Source organism: Oncorhynchus clarkii, chromosome 32 (assembly GCF_045791955.1).
Source record: "Oncorhynchus clarkii lewisi isolate Uvic-CL-2024 chromosome 32, UVic_Ocla_1.0, whole genome shotgun sequence".
Taxonomy (NCBI): Eukaryota; Metazoa; Chordata; class Actinopteri; order Salmoniformes; family Salmonidae; genus Oncorhynchus; species Oncorhynchus clarkii.
The window spans coordinates 24,568,939-24,588,260 of record NC_092178.1 but is presented as its reverse complement, the minus strand read 5'-3'; the positions used below and the strand labels follow the sequence as shown (position 1 = coordinate 24,588,260).

Sequence of the window (19,322 nt, the reverse complement as noted above, 5' to 3'; positions counted from 1 at the left end):
GTCTCTACCACAGGCGGCCGGTGGCACCTTTATTGTGGAGACGGGCTCATAGTAACGGATGGAATGGTTAAGAACACATCGTTTCCATGTGTTTGATTCCATTCCATTCACTCATGATTATGAGCCGTCCTCCCCTCAGCAGCCTCCTGTGGCCTCTACCTCTCTCTACCTCTCTCTCAGACCGTATAAGGGTTTCTTTGTCTGCCACAATGCCTCAGATCTCCCCTGTTCAAAGCTCTGTTTTATGGACAGACAGGGAGAAGACAGACAGAATTTAATTTAGAGACTGAGGTTCACAGAGCCTCTCATCCCTCGCCTTCTGATTCGCTCTCTCATCCCCTCGGCACTCAAGGTTGTAGCCTGTCGCCTGGCCATGACACAGGTGTCAAACAGACAACCAGACAAACAGAGGGAGATTTGCCTTCACAGCTGTCCACACACCTCAATGGATGAGAGAGCGTGAGAGCGATAGAGTGAGAGAGAGAAACAGAATGAGTCAAAGAAAGAGAGAATGAGTGATAGGGAGATGTCCATGTTGATCACACCAGATTGGGAACAGTGTTCATAAAGGGAATCCCAAAAGAGTATCATTCTAACCATTCTAATCTTCTAATAATGATCAATGGGTCACAGTATTGGAATTTGTTACCGAAGCAATCTTCTAAGTGCTTTAAAGACACAGCTGTAGTGTATTCTCTATGGAAGGGCAGGATAGGATGGGTGATGTACTTGAATGAGTGTGTAATCAGGGACTCAGTGCCCTGCCACTTCTACTGCCATTAATCACACTGACACTGTTATTAGGCTGTAATGGCAATCTAGGGAGTACTTTGAACACCAGTGATTACGCACACACACGCGCACACACACACACACACACACACACACACACACACACACACACACACACACACACACACACAGCGATGGGCTCAGGCCCAAATCCCGGTGACCTTCCTGGAAGTGAGAGCTCCACTCCCTCCTTCTTCTCCTCCTCCCTCTCTGCTCAGCAGGTAGAGTGATCAAGATACTACAGCTCATTGGGGACCTTATCTCTCTCTGTCCCTGACCTCAGGCTGGCGCTGGCTGCCTTCATAAGGAGGTAGTACAGCATGTGACCTATAGCATGTTTCTACAGCTTCAGCCCTGTGACCTCAACATGCCTTTCAGACAGGCTGCCTCTCCTCATTGCATTTCCTCATCACCTTGCCCCCGGGTGGCACAATTCCAGTAACCTTCCTGAAAATGCAATGGATTCAGGATTTCCTGCTTATTCTCTCCTGATTTCGGGAATATTCCAACCAGGATTTCTGGAAAACCTGGGAATTTTGCAATGCTACTTTGCCCAAATCAGAGAAAAACAAAACACACACCAGAAAAACACAATAGAAGTTAACACAGTGTTGGGTCAATGAAACCCTGTTCTTGTCGGTTTGCTTTGCTTGCTCACAGACAGAACAAGGAACAAACTGAAGAAAGTTCAGTCATTCGCATCAAAAGTTGTGATTCAGCCAGGTCACAGCACAGGGCTGCTCAGTGTTTAAAAACCTCTTACAGTCTCAAAACCTTGAGTCCCCTTTACTGTCCAAAACATCCCTACATCCCTTTCCTCGCTCTTCTCTTTCCTGATCCCTGTCTGGACAAAACATCCCTCCGGTCTCTTTTCTCATCCTCTCCTATCCCATTTTCCCTGACCTCGACCCTGAACCCAGCCCAGACAGAACCGTCAAGCCTTCACTAAATTCCTACTAGCAGCTTCTCCTCCTCGGGGGGACTGGCAGGCAGTATTCTCAGAAAACATTGATTTTCCCCTCGCTTCCCTTAGAATCTCACCTACATCCAGATTTGGACCAGAGCAGGCATCGACTTGGCCCCTACCGGCCCACTGCGCCCTCACTGTCACCATGCCTCTGATGTGTGGAGACTCCTGGAGGCTCTTTGGGCCACGAGGCTAAATTGCTTTTCTCGCAAGATCAGCACGCAACTGAACTACTTCTCCCTTTCTAGTTTGAGATTTGAGACCAGGTAACAGGCCTATGTGTGAGAGAGGGAGAAAGCTGTATTGGGTAGGGTATGAGATGAGTGCTGTGACCAATAGATAGACAACAAAGACATTAGCTGGAATTGATTTGACCCTGGCATAGCAATGGTAACGCATTGTCTTGTTTATCAACTGTAACCCAATCTCACACAATTCTTCCTCTGAAAATAGGAAGCTTCTAGTTGATGAACAATGCTGGAAGGCAGGGAGAGAGAACGAGTGAAGATTAAAATATGTCTAACTAATTCTGACAGGCCCTGGAGCCTGTATGGAAATCAAATTAAGATTTATTCTAATCTAGCTATGCAAAACATTATTACACTCACTGATGTAGATATACCCTTATCTCACAGTTGCAGCCACCTAGTGGTGATTTAGGAAACTGCAGCAATCAGATTAGGAAACCCATTCATTATCAGACTAAACTCAACTGACAAATGAGGGACTTCCTAATATGGAGGCCATAATCCACTAAAAACAAATAACTGAATCATATTATTTTTTCACCAAGAGCTGATCAGAAGGTGAATATACTTCAAAATGGAAGCTAAAGCTCAAAGTGAGTCTAAAGACATGGGTTAATACTGTCTCTGCTAAACATACCAAATTGCCATCATTCACCTGAGCGTGATTGAGTCAGTCCATTTTATAAATGCATGAATTGGAAATAAAACAGCTTCTGGTAACCTTTCCTGTCCATCCTTGAGGAGTGAGACACACACAGAGAGGCAAGTACACACACACAGAGAGGCAAGTACACACACAGAGAGAGGCAAGTACACACACAGAGACTCTTTAACTTGGTTTAAAAACATCCAGAGCTGCTGAAATATTCTCCACCAATCCATAAAGGCAGATAAGGCTCCCCTGTAACCCTGGCTAGCCCTGCCAAAGATGAGGGAACACACACACACACATTAAGAGATTAGGCCACAGCTCAGACTTTCTGCATTCCTATCAGAACGTCAGATATAGCATATAGGGTGGGACCCAGAGTCTCAGGTCTCACTGTTTTTATCACACACACCAGGAGGAAGGGGAGGGGAGATATATAGGGAGAGAAATAAGAGGGAAAAGGAAGAGAGAGGGTGAGAGAGGTATAGATGGTGAGAGAGATTTTTGATTGTTTATTTCACATTTATTTGTTATCTATTTCATTTTTATTTGGCAATGTAAACATATGTTTCCCATGGTCAATGAAGCCCTTTGAATTGAATTGAGAGAGAGATAGAGCAAGTAAGATAGTGAGAGCCTCGACGTTCGTTGCCTTTATCTTTAATATTTGTCATTTTTTAAGCTTTCTGGCTCCGCTCCCATCAATAATGTTTTGTATAACTCAGCCAGGCTTATTCTGAAGCCAGACAACACCATCGTTCACAGCCAAACAACCATGCATTTTAATCACAGTATTCTATCAATGGTTTTCTGTTATTTTTCTGCTATTTTCTGTTTCATCAATAGAGGTTAAATAACAGTCTTGCAGTCTGCCAGGCAACGTGTCTGTTAATCAACTTGGTGTTGGTGTGTGTCCAGTCGGCCTTTATTATCATTCTTATGTTTGTGTGTGTGTGTTAGTCTATTTCCACTGCTGATTGGGGGCATTCGGAGAAGGTCATCCTGAAATGTTCAATCCCTACTGTTTTTGTATTTTGCGGTTTCATTCGTTAGTGTTTCAGTTTTTTTATACTGTAACCTCAGGCTACTTTCACCACAGATGATATTTGAAGGGCAGTTGCGGTGGTCGATTGGGAACATGCAGATTTGCCTTGCTGTTTGTCCGTGAGTGTGTGTGCTGCTGTAATGTGTGATCTGTAGAGCTCGTTGGCAGGGCACTGAGCTCGCAGGGCTGTGTTGTGCTGTGTTGTGTTCACTGAGGCCGAAAGGCACCGATGCAGATTCTGCCATTTACAAAGTGACACAGTGCTTACACTGTGCAAATGGGAAATAGGCTAACCAACACCAGCTGCTCATGAATGCAACATAGAGAGACTCTAGCTACACAAACACACACACATACAGCTAACTTCCGTACACAAACAATCAGAGTCCGTCTGGATCTTGGGTTTGGAGCGAACGCGGTTCCCAAGGTGAGGGACGGGATCTGAACACACGACGGGACGTACAAAAAAAATGGAATTATTACTAAGCTTGAAGGGATTGACTTGATATTGACACTGTATAGCCACTGTATGCAAGGCCTGAACTGTCTTTGTTATAGTGGGGCGGCAGGTAGCCTAGCGTTTAAGAGCGTTAGGCTAGTAACCAAAAGGTCGCTGGTTTGAATCCCCGAGCCGGTAAGGTGGAAAAATCTGCTGTTCTGCCCTTGAGCAAGGCAATTAACCCCAAAACAACAACTGCTCCCTGGGCGCCGTGGACGTGGATTAAGGCAGCCCCCCCGCACCTCTCTGATTCTGGGCTGGGTTACATGTGGAAGACAGTTGTACAACTGACTAGGTATCCCCTTTCCCTGTAGCAGCACTGTAAACACACACCCACACTCAACCTGTCTCTTTCTCTCTCTGACTACATTTGGCCTGCCTCCCTTCCCCAACTGCAAATTACATTGTTAATGTCTTAAGGAATCCTCGATCTCCCTCTAAGTTCACTGCTAAGAGCAAGGGACCCACGTGCCCTGTTTAAGAAAAGACAAGAGGAGGTGAGGAACACGGAGAGACAGAAAAGAGAAGCCTGCGAGGTACTGAGATGAAACAAATAGTAGATCACACACACAAGAAATAAAGACAGAAAGAAAGCACTTCTGGGAAGGAGAGGAGTGTTATACAGTATGGAGATGCTTTGGCAGACAGGGGGAGGGGTTGGAGAGGGTATAGGGTTGTCAGCACCCTGGATGGCTGGCTGACTGGGTGGTAGGGTGGCTGGCTGGCTGGCTCAGCTTGTACTGTAACAAGGATCTAGAAACAGGCGAACAAGACATTCTCTTAAATGAGTTTGTTTTTCTATCACCACAGCAGAGATACAGAAATACCTCAGATATCAGGTCTTTGTGGAGAGCAGACACAGAGGAAGGAAGGAAGGAGACACTAACCATACCCTGTAAGGAGACTGTGTTGGGTGGGAAGAGGGTGAGCTATTTCATGGCTCTGCAACATGAGCATGTGTTCCCAGGTAGAATAACCTGAGGCTGGTTAATAAAAACATCCCTGAGAGGAGAGAATAACAGTACGGAACAGCCTTGAACTATTTTCTGTTTCTTTGTTTCTCAGTCTCTGTGTTTCTCTCTCCCTCTCTTGGACTGACTATCACTGGCTCTCAGCGGCACTGCAGTGCAGTTGATACCCAGCCCAGGTATGAGGTCTGCCAGTATGGACCAGGGCCCAGTGCTCCCCCTACCTCCCCTCCTCCCCCTACATCCAGTCGGAGTGATAAGACAGTATCAGTTACAGCCCTGCTGAGTGCCAGCGGCATAAGTGCATCTGGAGGAGAGCAGGGAGTTGCAGAGAGAGCTGAGTTGCATGCAGATCACCTTCAGGCAGAGAGGAGAGAAAGGCCCTGGCCAGAGACATGTTCACAACCTGGCCCCACATACAGTGCATCGGAAAGTATTCAGACCACTTGAGCTTTTCCACATTTTGTTATGCTACAGCCTTATTCTAAAATGTATTTAATTGTTATTTTCAAATCAATCTACACACAATATACCATAATGGTGAAGCAAAAACAGGTTTTAAGATTTTTGGGCAAATTTATATATACAGTTGAAGTCAGAAATTTACATAAGTTGGAGTCATTAAAACTTGTTTTTAAACCAGTTTTGTTTACAGACAGAATATATATTCATTGTATCACAATTCCAGTGGGTCATAGGTTAACATAGACTAAGTTGACTGAGCCTTTAAACAGCTTAGAAAATTCCAGATAATGAGGTCATGGAAGCTTCAGATAGGCTAATTGACATAATTTGAGTCAATTGGAGGTGTACCTGTGGATGTATTTCAAGGCCTACCTTCAAACTCAGTGCCTATTTGCTTGACATCATGGGAAAATCAAAATAAATCAACCAAAACCTCAGAAAAAAATTGTAGACCTCCACAAGTCTGGATCATCCTTGGGAGCAATTTCCAAACGCCTGAAGGTTCATCTGTATAGACAGTGGTACGCAATGTTAAACACCATGGGACCACGCAGCCGTCATACCGCTCAGGAAGGAGATGTGCTCTGTCTCTTAGAGATAAAAGTGCTTTGGTGTGAAAAGTGAAAATCAATCCCAGAACAACAGCAAAGGACCTTGTGAAGATGCTGGAGGAAACAGGTACAAAAGTAACTATATCCACAGCAAAACAAGTCCTATATCGACATAACCTGAAAGGCCGCTCAGCAAGGAAGAGGCCACTGCTTCAAAACCGGCATGAAAAAGCCAGACTACGGTTTGCAACTGCACATGGGGACAAAGATCGTACTTTTTGGAGAAATGTCCTCTGGTCTGATGAAACAAAAATAGAACTGTTTGGCCATAATGACCGTTGTTGTGTTTGGAGGAAAACGGGGGAAGCTTGCAAGCCGAAGAACACCATCCCAACCGTGAAGAACAGGGGTGGCAGCATGTTGTGGACCCCCCCCGCGTTGCTGCAGGAGGGACTGGTGCACTTCACAAAATAGATGGCATCATGAGGCAGGAAAATGATGTGGATATATTGAAGCAACATCTCAAGACATCAGTAACTTAACTTTAACTTCCTGAAGTTAAAGCTTGGTCCCAAATGGGTCTTCCAAATGGACAATGACCCCAAGCATACTTCCAAGTTGTGGCAAAATGGCTTAAGGACAACAAAGCCAAGGTATTGGAGTGGCCATCACAAAGCCCTGACCTCAATCCCATAGAATATTTGTGGGCAGAACTGAAAAAAGCGTGTGCGAACAAGGGGAAGCTTGTTTGGAAGGCTACCCGAAATGTTTGACCCAAGTTAAACAATTTAAAGGCAATGCTACCAAATACTAATTGAGTGTATGTAAACTTCTGACCCACTGGGAATGTGATGAAAGAAATAAAAGCTGAAATAAATCATTCTCTCTACAATGATTCTGACATTTCATATTCTTAAAATAAAGTGGTGATCCTAACTGACCTAAGACAGGGAATATTTACTCGGATTAAATGTCAGGAATTGTTACAACAACTGAGTTTAAATGTATTTGGCTAAGGTGTATGTAAACTTCTGACTTAAAACTGTATATAAAAAAAACTAAATATCACATTTACATACGTATTCAGACCCTTTACTCAGTACTTTGCTGAAGCACCTTTGGCAGCGACTACAGCACTGAGTCTTCTTGGGTATGACGCTACATGCTTGGCACACCTGTATTTGGGGAGTTTCTCCCATTCTTCTCTGCAGATCCTCTCAAGCTCTGTCAGGTTGGATGGGGAGCGCTGCTGCACAGCTATTCCATTTCTCTCCAAAGATGTTCGATGGGGTTCAAGTCCGGGCTCTGGCTGGGCCACTCAAGGACATTCAGAGACTTGTCCCGAAGCCACTCCTGCGTTGTCTTGGCTGTGTGCATAGGGTCGTTGTCCTGACGGAAGGTGAACCTTCACACCCAGTCTGAGGTCCTGAATGCTCTGGAGCAGGTTTTCATCAAGGATCTCCAAAGAGGCCAAAGAGTTTAATCTTAGTTTCATCAGACCAGAGAATCTTGTTTCAGGGATGATAAATGGAAACAGGACGCACCTGAGCTCAATTTCAAGTCTCATAGCAAAGGGTCTGAATATTATGTAAACATTTGCTAAAATTTCGAAAAACCTGTTTTCGCATTGTCATTATGGGTTATTGTATGTAGACCGATGAAGACATTTTTTTATTTAATCAATTTTAGAATAAGGCTGTAACGTAACAACATGTGGAAGAAGTCAAGTGGGCGAGAGAGTAGAGAGGTTGAATAGGGGGCTAGGCTTAGGGGTCAAGTAGTCTGAACCAGAGTGCTTCAACTTGACATTATATCATGGTAAGTGTCAATCTGTGGCCTACATCTTCACCACAATAATATGAATCAGATCCAAACCTGTAACTTGTCTTAAATATCTCTAGCAACAAGTAATACATGTTGGGTAAGTTACATGTTCTGGGCAGTAGGGGGCACACTCTACTTGCCCTATAAGCCTTAGTGTTCTCTTCTCTAAAGGAGGGTATGCCAACAAAACAATGTGTCTCTTTAATTCTACGCCAGAACACATGGCACACTGATGGATTAAAACAGGGTGGTTTACATTTTGAATCTGTCACTGAATGAATGGGGTGAATGGGGGGCACCAGTCTGATCTCAATGAATCAAATCATCTTGAGAGAGCAGCCAAACGGCCCAACGGCCCAACGGCCCAACGAGACACAACAAAAGGCTGCATGTGCGCTTTTCAAAAACATTCCTCCTTCAGCTCTGATTGGTCGCCACAAACACAAAGCATCCAATGGGCTTTCCAAAACAACCTTGCTCAGATCTGATTTACCTCCTCAGACACAAAGCTTCAGCCTCAGCCAATGCTCTTGGCCGGCATTGTTCAAAAAAGGGAAAACAAAACAGGCATTACTTCATGTTAATTTGTGCTCCTCAGTCTTTTAGAGGCACGCACTGCCTACTTATTCAAAAGCTGTTACTCATTCAAAAGTCATCACTCCACCAAACACACACACACAAAACCCATCACTCAGGCAGATATAATTGAAAGACGTTTGTAACCCAGGATCTTAATTCACATCCTGCATAGCTGCAGTTTAATGGTGACGGCTTCTCGCAAATAAAGCTGTTGGTAATTGAAAACAATAGTCATCAATCAGTATAATAAGCATCTCCGGCTGAGGACGAGGAGGAGAAAGCACCCGCTGTTCTATCAGTCCATCAAACCTTTACGAGCATAACACACACACACAGACACAGACACACACACACATGGAAACACGCCGTTCTTCAGTCCATCAAACCTTTACGATATCGTCCTAATCCTTGTCACATCCACCATGGACAGCCGCCTACAAATCATCAGTGATAAGGCTTGACCAATGAACGCCCAAGGAGGAAACAAACACATGAGGAGGCCCCATAAAAGAACGAACCGCAGGCCAGTGCCTACGGCCATTCAGCATAGCTATGGAATTCAAAACAAACTCCGTGCTTACTTAGTGAACAGCTAGGGGGGACAATATCAGGGCAGAGATATGACAATGTTACTCTTTATTTTCTGTGCAAAATTTAGGATTGCCGTGAGAGTGGTTGAATGTTATATACTGTATAACAGAATATGCAATACAAAGTAAATGTTGAAATGTTTTCTACATAATCAAACACCGTATTTGACATTTAAAGAAACAGATCTCTGGTATAAAAACATTGGTTTACTAGATCAGTATATGTGAGAGTCCGAGCTGACTCAGACTGACTGCTTCAGAACAATAGGGTGGTACCAGCCAGTCTAGTCTACCATCACAAATGGCACCCTATTCCCTATTTAGTGCACTACTTTTAATCAGGGCTCATAGAGCTCTGGTCAGAAGGGGTGCGCTATCTATAGGGTGCCATCTTTGTTTACCCATTCCCTGGGCCACAGACCCCGTAGCATGGTCCAGAAACAACAAGACAACAATAGCAATGACAGTGGCTGTGACCTATAACAACAGCATGGGGACTTGTTTGCCTGCTGTTTCTGTCCCATGAGGGGCGACAGAGGGAGTGGCAGAGAAACAATGGGCCTGAACAGACAGAGTGTGTGGGGGGGCTGGTGACACACACGGCCCCTGAAGCACCTCCTTCTCCCACCAGCCCCATGACACCCCAAGCAGGGCAGCTATGGGGCACAATCTGGTACTGGGTCAAAGAATCCAATTAATCCATGACAGAGAGGGACGCACTTTGAGAGAAAAGGGGGACAGAGGAGAGAACTTCCAGACACTCTGTTTGAGATGGGTGAAAGAGAAAGAGAGGCAGAGAGAATGCCACAAGGGAATAGGAAATAGAACTTCATTGCCCTTCGACCTGTCAGAGTGTATGTGTGTGTGCATGCGTAATTGCGTGCTGTGTGTTATATATTGCACAACCCACTGTTGTGCATCAAAAGATGTCCAATTGTCTTCAACCCAGCTGGGAGGGGGATGACACCTTACTACACTGCGCATTTTTATCTAACTTACATTAATTTCTGGGGAAATGTGAGGAGCGTCAACGACTATGTCAACGGCTCTGAACCTTCAGTTTATAACTACTTCACTACCTCTATTACCATCTAACCCTCCCTCCACACATCCTCCCCAACTAGGGCACTGTGACTGATGTTAGGAATCCAATAGTGAAAATGGTGTAGGAGGGTGTGTGTGTGTGTGTGTGTGTGTGTGTGTGTGTGTGTGTGTGTGTGTGTGTGTGTGTGTGTGTGTGTGTGTGTGTGTGTGTGTGTGTGCGTGTTTGTGAGTGTGAGTCTGCCACCGGTAGTAATTCCCGGAGCAGGGTCAGCTGGGGCAAGGCGCAAGGGAGAGCAGGGTGTCAAGGGTATGTTACTGGCAGATAAATAATAATAAATAATGCTGTGTGATAGTCATGGTAAATAAATGTAATAGCTGAGCCATATGATTCAACACACGTCAGTGACACTCTCCTGGGGACTACAACGTTCTAATGGAACACCAACTCAGGCCCCATCATCATTACAGTTCAGCTACACACAGGGAGTCAGAATCAGCAGCTAGCAGGATGCTGTGAGGGAGAATCAGCAGCTAGCAGGACGCAGTGAGGGAGAATCAGCAGCTAGCAGGACGCAGTGAGGGAGAATCAGCAGCTAGCAGGACACAGTGAGGGAGAATCAGCAGCTAGCAGGACGCAGTGAGGGAGAATCAGCAGCTAGCAGGACGCAGTGAGGGAGAATCAGCAGCTAGCAGGACACAGTGAGGGAGAATCAGCAGCTAGCAGGACGCAGTGAGGGAGAATCAGCAGCTAGCAGGACGCAGTGAGGGAGAATCAACAGCTAGCAGGACACAGTGAGGGAGAATCAGCAGCTAGCAGATCACAGTGAGGGAGAGAGGGTGGGTAAGTGAGAAGGAAAGAGATTGACAGAGAATTATGACATAGACAGGAGCGAGAGCGAGAGAGAGGAGCCAAGGTTCTCATCACCGGGGTTGTCTCTGTCTTTGCCTTAATCAAGGCTTTGAAAGTCTCTCTCTCTCTTTTTCCTCGCCGGCCTGTTAACAGCAGAGCTGGAGATCCCATGCCTGTAGAGAGGTGATCAATCAGAGAGTTGGTCCTGCAAGGCAAACGCCGTCCTGGTCGGGCCACTACACAGCTGCTCTCTACCTCGCCGCATCCTCCAAAACACCCGCCTGACGACAGTGATGAATTAGAAAACGTTCAAAGTGTTTAGGAGTCTCAGACTCCAGTCTTCTGCATAATAACTGCTGCGTAGCATGCTCTAATCTCACTCCCCCTGTCCTCTCTTCCCCTCATCTTTCAAGTCCTCCTATCTTCTTTTCTTTAACGACTTTGCTGTCTCTCTGTCGTGTTGACGTATCTATCCCTCTTGGTGCCAAGTACACTTGGGAGGTATACCGCATATACCGTTTACCGGAGTATATGGAAATAGCCACGGAATGTTTTTTCAATACCGTTGAACCTATTATTTTTAACATTTTAAAATGTTAATTTTTATAAATGTGTATATTTGTAGCTACTTTCTAAGTAAATATCTGCAGTCGACTTCTGCAATGCGCTATGAGAGAAAGATTTCGTTCTTCATTTCACCTCTCATATAATATTTAATTATGAAGACAACCGTTAGTCTCCAGTCACATGGTATTGGTTTACAAGCACACAACACGAGAGACCGAAACCTTGTGAGTCACTCAATGTTGTGCAGAGCACACCAGGTGATGTAGTTACATTATGGAAATCACAACTAAATGTTTGCCAGCTAGATATCTTATAACTATTAAGTGAACTGTCTAAAATGTGCTAAATGTGGCCTCCCGACTGACGCAGCGGTCTAAGGTTCGATGCCAGGCTGTAACACAACCGGCCATCATCGGGAGTCCCATAGGGCGGTGCACTATTGGCCCAGCATTGTCCGGGTTAGGGTAGGGTTTGGCTGGGGGGGGCTTACCTTGGCTCATCGCATTCTAGTGACTCCTTGTGGCGGCCTGAGAGCCTGTGGGCGGACCATGATCGTCAGTTGAATGGTGTTGAAATTGTATAAATTGTTTGCTATGCACCCGTTAGCATTCTCTATGGGATTTTACATGTACTTGTTAACATTGCTAACCTTCGGATTGCAGAGGCTTTGAAAATAGTACCTCCCTTATGTTCAGTGCCGGTATTACCGAATATCCCGGGATAGCACAAGGTCAGTACGAAGGTATGACAATCTGGATACCGCCCAAACCTAGCCAAGTATCTGACGTTCACCTTGCTAAGGCAAGCGAACTCAGAGTTTTTGAGTAGCTAGTTGAGCATTCAACCATTCATACAACAGACACAGTATTACAACCAGGGTCTGGAGCCACTTCAGAGTACTGAGATCCTACTGGTGTATTCAATTGCAGTATGATCTCCCCTGGGACTAAACCAAGGCTGGCGGCATAAAAGCTACCTAAGAGCAGAACAAGTGGGACACACACACACAGCTATGTCTTACTATACTTGTGAGGACCAACAATGGATTCATTCAAAATCCTATTTCCCCTCACCCTAACTACTAACCCATAACCCTAATTTTAACCCTAACCCCTAAAAAAGCCTTTTTACATTTGAAATATCTGAATATTATTTGGTTTAATATTCGTGAGGACTTTTGGTACTCACAACTATTGTAAAATGTGTCCACACACATGCACACACTCATGCGCACGCGCCTAAACACACACCTTGAGGGTAGTCCTCTAAAAAATTAGGTATCTTATTCCGTACGGGCTCAGTGCTCTGCTCTAAGGATCTGCTCTAAGGATCTGCTATGAGGATCTGCTCTGAGGATCTGCTCTGAGGATCTGCTCTGAGAGTCTGCTCTGAGGGTCTGCTCTAAGGATCTGCTCTGAGAGTCTGCTCTGAGGATCTGCTCTGAGGGTCTGCTCTGAGGATCTGCTCTGAGGATCTGCTCTGAGGGTCTGCTCTGAGGGTCTGCTCTGAGGGTCTGCTCTGAGGGTCTGCTCTGAGGATCTGCTCTGAGGATCTGCTCTGAGGATCTGCTTTGAGGATCTGCTTTGAGGATCTGCTCTAAGGATCTGCTCTGAGGATCTGCTCTGAGGATCTGTTCTGAGGATCTGTTCTAAGGATCTGCTCTGAGGGTCTTGAGAGATGGGATAAAGCTCATTGAGCAGAGCTGTCACAGTACTCCATGAACACTGAAGACTCATCATACAGCTAGCCCCAGGCAGTGGAACTGAAACCCTCTACACAGAGGAATGTCTGTATTGCCTTACTGAGTTTTTCTCTGTATCTCTGTCCATCTTCTTCATGCAACCCTGATCCTGGGTTTTACAGGCACTGTGGAAATGATTTCCAATGAGTTACTAATACTGTACATGTCAAATAAACTTGAGCTTGAAAAGGACATAAAGAAAGGAAAGCCAACACACGCTGCTCGCAGGCTATTCTTGCACCAACATGGATGTTTCAGCTGGAATAACCTTCGTCATCTGCTTCAATAACCTGTGTAGGAAGGACACTCGTGTGGCCCCAGTTTGTGTGGCCTGGTGTGTGAAGTAAACACAGTACATCTGCAAAAAGAGACAGGAACCTGGATGGGTCATTAAAATGAAATATATGAGGCATGGAACCAGTACCAAATAAAGCTGAAGTCTAGGACTTCTAAGTATATTTTAGTTAGGTGTCAACGCATCATGCTGTATGAGGCACAACCCAGGAACGATATGTTTTATTCCTTAAGCTTTGAGATATGACTTCTCGCTTAGTTCAGTGCTCATATGTATGTATTATTTGGGGGCTTAGCTCACAAAGAGCATTCGGAATAATGACGAAGAGCTCTGTAGAGGCGTTGTGCGCTGTGTGTGTGTGTGCTTACCATGGGAACCCATGCACTGTGGCTGGTCTTATATTTCCCATTAATCACGCACTAGCTGGCATTGCCCTGAGAGATGACAAACCTAACACACACACTCGCAAACCAACACAGCCCCACCACAGAGGATGAAGGATGGAAAACAACAACTGCCATGGTGTTGGGGAGAGAAAGTAGGGGTGAAATTAAGATTCAGGATTATGTTTTCACTGTGATACACCTGACACACTAGCTAAATTGTTCCCCAACTCTTTTTTCCCAAAAACATTTTCCAACACTCTTTCTCTGTCTCTCAATATCCCTCTTTCTCTCACTCTCTCAATTTCTATTACTCTCTCTCTCGCTCTCGTTGCCTCCTCCGATGCACACAACACACCAGGGTTTCCGTTAGCCAGCAATTGGCTGCTTTTGGCCGATAAAAAAAGCATTATAGCCGATAAATCAAACTGTTGCCGACCAAAATGACCAGTAGAAAAAAATTTGAATTGCAAAATAATGCTTTTTATTAATTTATGGAAATACCATTCAATGAAAATACATTTGACCTTCCTGCTTACCAGTCTATCTGCTAATTTGCACCATTTTATGGAATTAAATTGTCCTGTGTGAATTTTTGTTAGCCATCATTTTCTTATTTATCCAACACAACTATCACACGCGCACAATATAGTCTATTTTGAGCGGGATTTTTATTTCATATTATGAGGCATGTCTTACCTTGCTTCAAAGCAGTTTATAGGCAAAATACGATCATGGAAACGTGGAGGCAATTATTTTATAAAGACTTCATAGGCGGCAGGTGAGTTTCAAGTTTGGTGAAGCTTACAATTTATTCTACCATTTCTACAGTTCTGCATGCCTGTTATAATTTTAATATACACATTATTGTTGAACAGTTTAATTTCAATCAAAATCATTGTCACTTGGTTAATCATAAAAATATGACTTAAAATGATCAACTTCTAAAAGTTAACTAATGATCACCAGCCGATGCCATATGGGCATATATTGGTACACCATGATCCATTGGCGGCTAGAATTTTTTTTTGAATTGAACTCATAGCCTATAGGCCAATGCAGCAGTATTCCTATAACTACCATTGCTTCTTCACACCGAGGGTTTGGGAGTATCAATGGCGATATTGTTGGAATGATTTTTCAGCTAGCTTACTGTGAGGAACAATAGTTTTAACATATCATTCGCAATGAATGTTAAAAAAAAACAAACACTTTCCTACGTTTCTGAACTTCCATTAGCTCAGGCACACGCGATCCCTCAACATTATCAGAGAAACCAGACACTGCTCATTGCTCACACGGAGCACTCCAAACAAGACAATGAAAACATTGACAAATCTTGTAAATGATGGTTAGAAAATGAACCAATACTTGTTTTTTACAAGTGTAGCAGGTTGTGAACTCTGCAAACAACATTTATACTCCAAGAATGAGAACGGTAAATTACTGTAATTAATAAATGCATTAACAGAAATGAATGTAACCAAATGATGGGGATTAATGGTACATTTACTACTGGTGACATATGTCATGGTGAATTGATAAAATAATAAAAATAAAGGGCAAACTATTCACACAAAGAAACAATAAATGCGCAAGAATAGTCTGGAGACAGCCCAGCCATTCTGGGGAGAGAGACTCGCCGAGGCTAAATCTTCTCCACACACCCCTCCCCTTCTTATTTTCTGAAAATGTTTAATTATACTGAAGACACATTATCTTCACACATATTTTAAATGCATTTCACTGACAACCGCAACTCAATTATCAACTAGGCCTATTGTCATGATTGCTGCCCAAATTGCAGGCTTCCCAAATAGGCATAGGCCTACGAGGAATTTTGTTAAATAATCTAGTGATCCTGGATTCCTCTGTGGCTAAGACATGCGTTCTGGTGAAGTATTTTGAGTGATTTGATTTATTTATGTATAGACAGGAGTTATTATATCATTTTGGCACATTTCCATCTACTTCCCTATTGGACCCACCACTATGCCATTTCTCTCTTGTTCTATTGGTTTTCATATCAACTTTCTTTCGTTGTCCAGAACCAAAGGCACAGTCCTAGTTATATTAGCAATCCATCCTAGTTGATGCATGTTTAGATTCCCCCTCTTTAAAAGTTTCTAAAAGAGATGTTCATCTATGTCATGTGGAACAGAATGTGTAGAATGGTGTTTTCCTGGGAATTGCATTTTGGCAAATGTTTGAAAAGGACGTTTTATTGTCTGCTTCATTACATGAGCTGCATGTTCTGTTAAATTCATTATAATCTACATGTGATTCCTGTCATTGTAATCACCGTGGGTGGACACCCTAATGGGCTATGTACCCAATGTATATGGGTCCGGTACATTTCTCAAATAACCGGTACATTAAAGTCTTCCCGTCACGTTGTCCGGCGCCACATTCTCCTAACGGAAACCCTGACACACAAACGTATGTGTGAAGTAGTGGACTGGTCTAAGGAGATTACCAGGACAGGCTGAAAATTAGCCTGTAGTTTCAGTCCCTATTACCATCAATAGCCCTGTGGAAATGAAGAGAATCCACAAAAAATAGGCTCTCTCCTTTTCCCCGCAACACATGGCCCTTCACATTTAACGTGCTTAGCTTCAAACAGAGTGCTATGAACGACATACTAGGACCACTAAATGCACAGAGACACACATATAACAGTACTGTACTGGCAAACATATGGGCACAAAGGCAATCATAGCACCAGAAAGCATAAACTGGTATACGGTTCAAAGGTGTATACACACATTATCTCTCTCAAACACACAAACAACACTACAGAGTATCTGGTTGTTTTATCAGACCTATTCCTTCTTGTCAAAATGGCAACATGTTAACCCCTCTGCCTTCATCCTGCTCAGAACAGACAGGTGGGAGAAAACAAAGGAACTGTGGAATCACAGCTGTGGAGTGGTACCTGCAGTCACTGAGATCACAGGCATCACACACACACGCACACGCACACACGCACACGCACACACACACATCATGCAGGCATCAACTGGAGTGCTGGCATCACTCAATATAGCTGTAACGAAAGCTCTGTCCTACCCCAATAAACTGTCTATGAACACACTTGGATTCCCCTAGGAGGGTGAGAGGGGAAAACATGCCCATACGAGACCTTAGATTTAGCAGATGATCTTTAAGATGATGGTTTCTCAAATGACTGCCTCGCCTGGTTCACCAACTACTTCTCTGATAGAGTTCAGTGTGTCAAATCGGAGGGCCTGTTGTCCGGACCTCTGGCAGTCTCTATATGGGGGTACAACGGGGTTCAATTCTCGGGCCGACTCTCTTCTCTGTATACATCAATGATGTCGCTCTTGCTGCTGGTGATTCTCTGATCCACCTCTATGCAGACAACAACATTCTATATACCTCTGGCCCTTCTTTGGACACTGTGTTAACTAACCTCCAGACGAGCTTCAATGCCAGAAAACTCTCCTTCCGTGGCCTCCAACTGCTCTTAAATGCAAATAAAACTAAATGCATACTATTCAACCGATCGCTGCCCACACCTGCCCACCCGTCCAGCATCACTACTCTGGACGGTTCTGACTTAGAATATGTGGACAACTACAAATACCTAGGTGTCTGGTTAGACTGTAAACTCTCCTTCCAGACTCATATCAAGCATCTCCAATCCAAAACTAAATCTAGAATTGGCTTCCTATTTCTCAACAAAGCATCCTTCACTCATGCTGCCAAACACACCCTCATAAAACCATCCTACCGATCCTCGACTTTGGCGATGTCATTTACAAAATAGCCTCCAACACTCTACTCAACAAATTGGATGCAGTCTATCATAGTGGCATCCATTTAGTCACCAAAGCCCCATATACTACCCACCACTGCGACCTGTACGCTCTCGTTGGCTGGCCATCACTTCATACTTGCCGCCAAAACCACTGGCTCCAGATCATCTACAAGTCTCTGCTAGGTAAAGCCCCACCTTATCTCAGCTCACTAGTCACCTTAGCACGCGCTCCAGTAGGTATATCTCACTAGTCACCCCCAAAGCCAATTCTTCCGTTGGCCGCCTTTCCGTCCAATTCTCTACTGCCAATGACTGGAACGAACTGTAAAAATCACGGAAGCTGGAGACTCATATCTCCCTCACTAGCTTTAAGCACCAGCTGTCAGAGCAGCTCACAGATCACTGCACCTGTACATAGCCCATCTGTAAATAGCCCATCCAACTACCTCATCCCCATACTGTATTTATTTATTTATCTTGCTCCTTTGCACCCCAGTATCTCTACTTGCACATTCATCTTCTGCACATCCACCATTCCAGTGTTTAATTGCTATATTGTAATTACTTCGCCACCATGGCCTATTTATTGCCTTATCCTACCTCATTTGCACACACTGTATATCAACTTTTTCTACTGTATTATTGACTGTATGTTTGTTTATTCCATGTGTAACTCTGTGTTGTTGTATGTGTCAAACTGCTTTGCTCTATCTTGGCCAGGTCGCAGTTGTAAATGAGAACCAGCCTACCTGGTTAAATAAAGGTGAAATAAAATAAAAAAAATTAAACCAGTGCCCACAACTAATGAAGGCCAAACAACCACATACCATGATCAAGAAAAACAATTCAAATGTATACCACTTCTTCCACTCATAATGTATCTTGGCCTCATAATAAGGGTTATTTAATTGGGGTCGAGCATTCATTTTATTAAATTAATTCCATGATTATTCCTGGGTTACAGCAGTACCCAAAGACGTCATCGTTATTTCCCTTGCATATATTACATTTTTATATAAAGGGGACTTGTATGACTTTACATCTAAACCCATTAAGCTCCATGCGCAGAATATTATGATCACAATATTTTGCCCAATGCGGTCGTCTCAAGTATCACACAAAAAGTATGGGGGTCTAAATTTGAAAACTTCACATACTTTTAATGACTTTCTATCTAATTTTCTCTTTTTATACTTCCTAGTTAGTGAACGAGAGAGAGAGAGAGAGAGATAATATACAGCTAGGTACAGGCACGCACGCACGCACAGGCTCTCTCTCTCTCTCACACACACACACACACACACACACACACTACACACATACATTTTAGAATGTTATTTTACTGTCCCCAGCACAACGTGCACCTGTGTAATGATCATGCTGTTAATCATCTTATTGATATGCCATACCTGTCAGGTGGATGGATTATCATGGCAAAGGAAAAATGTTAACTTCTTAATTGTTTTCATTCTGTTTCATCTACA

General features: G+C 43.9%; 1 protein-coding gene across 8 annotated transcripts in view; it reads right to left on the bottom strand.

Moving 5' to 3' along the window:
- The window catches only part of LOC139391828 (receptor-type tyrosine-protein phosphatase U-like), a 284,310-nt gene that overhangs the window by 125,175 nt on the left and 139,813 nt on the right, over positions 1 to 19,322 (bottom strand). The gene's annotated exons all lie outside the window — the stretch shown is intronic.